Source organism: Olea europaea, chromosome 7 (assembly GCF_002742605.1).
Source record: "Olea europaea var. sylvestris chromosome 7, O_europaea_v1, whole genome shotgun sequence".
Taxonomy (NCBI): domain Eukaryota; kingdom Viridiplantae; phylum Streptophyta; class Magnoliopsida; order Lamiales; family Oleaceae; genus Olea; species Olea europaea.
The window spans coordinates 5,259,851-5,260,844 of NC_036243.1; positions in this window are offsets into that span (position 1 = coordinate 5,259,851).

Genomic DNA, 994 nt, shown 5'->3' on the forward strand with positions numbered 1-994 from the left:
TGAGTTCAGAAATTCAAAATAAAACCATGCTCTCCCCAAGTTTACTTAATGGGGCGGAAAATCCCGCCCCATTTGAGGTGAGGCGAGGCATGTTGTTGGCGGACGAAAAATTTTGCAATGTCTACCTGTTGAGTCGATAGACTTATCATATACGAAATGCGATCCCATTTAAAATGTAAAAAATGTAAACATATTGGTAAAAAATATTTAAAACTTAGGATGTGTGTAATTGCGAGCATGAAATTTATATTAAAAAAACGAAAATTATAGTAGTAGTCCCTAACATTTTTATTTTTTGCAGACTTTACCCAAATTTTTATTTTGTGCCAGCAGAAGTTCCAAACCTTTCATAAATATGCACATGAGGTCCATTTAAACAAAAACTGTCCAAAACTCCATCAATTGACCAAAAAAATTAAGGAATCCACATCCTATAAAATCGTCTAAAACACCGTCCAAAAAGGTATCAACATCCAATAAAACTGTCGCAATAACTGATAGTGCAAGAAAATTTTCCCGTTAATTGACTATGTTTTGAACGGTTTCCGTCCAGATGGACCTCAAGTGCATATTTGTAAAATGCTAGGAACCTTTGTTGGCACAAAATGAAGATTAAAGTAAAGTCTGTAAAAAACTAAAAGGTTAGGAACCGCAACTACAATTTTCCGTGAAAATAAATATCTAGACAATTCATTTGTTTTAAACTTATTTGTATGAAAATTATTAATTAAATGTGTTAGACTGATTTAATTTTCAACCTAGAAAATACTATATTTTTCCATTTTTTATTGGTAAATAGATGAGAAAATGAATAAATGAGTGAGAGAGGAGAAAGTGTTGTTTTGGCTTTCGAGAAAAATATGATCACATAACCAAAAGTTAAAAAATATTTTATATAAAAAAATTGTCAATCAAACACCTCAAAAGTGTTAAAAAAATAAATAATATATATACTTTCGAAGAAAATAAAATCAATCAAACCCATTCTAAATGA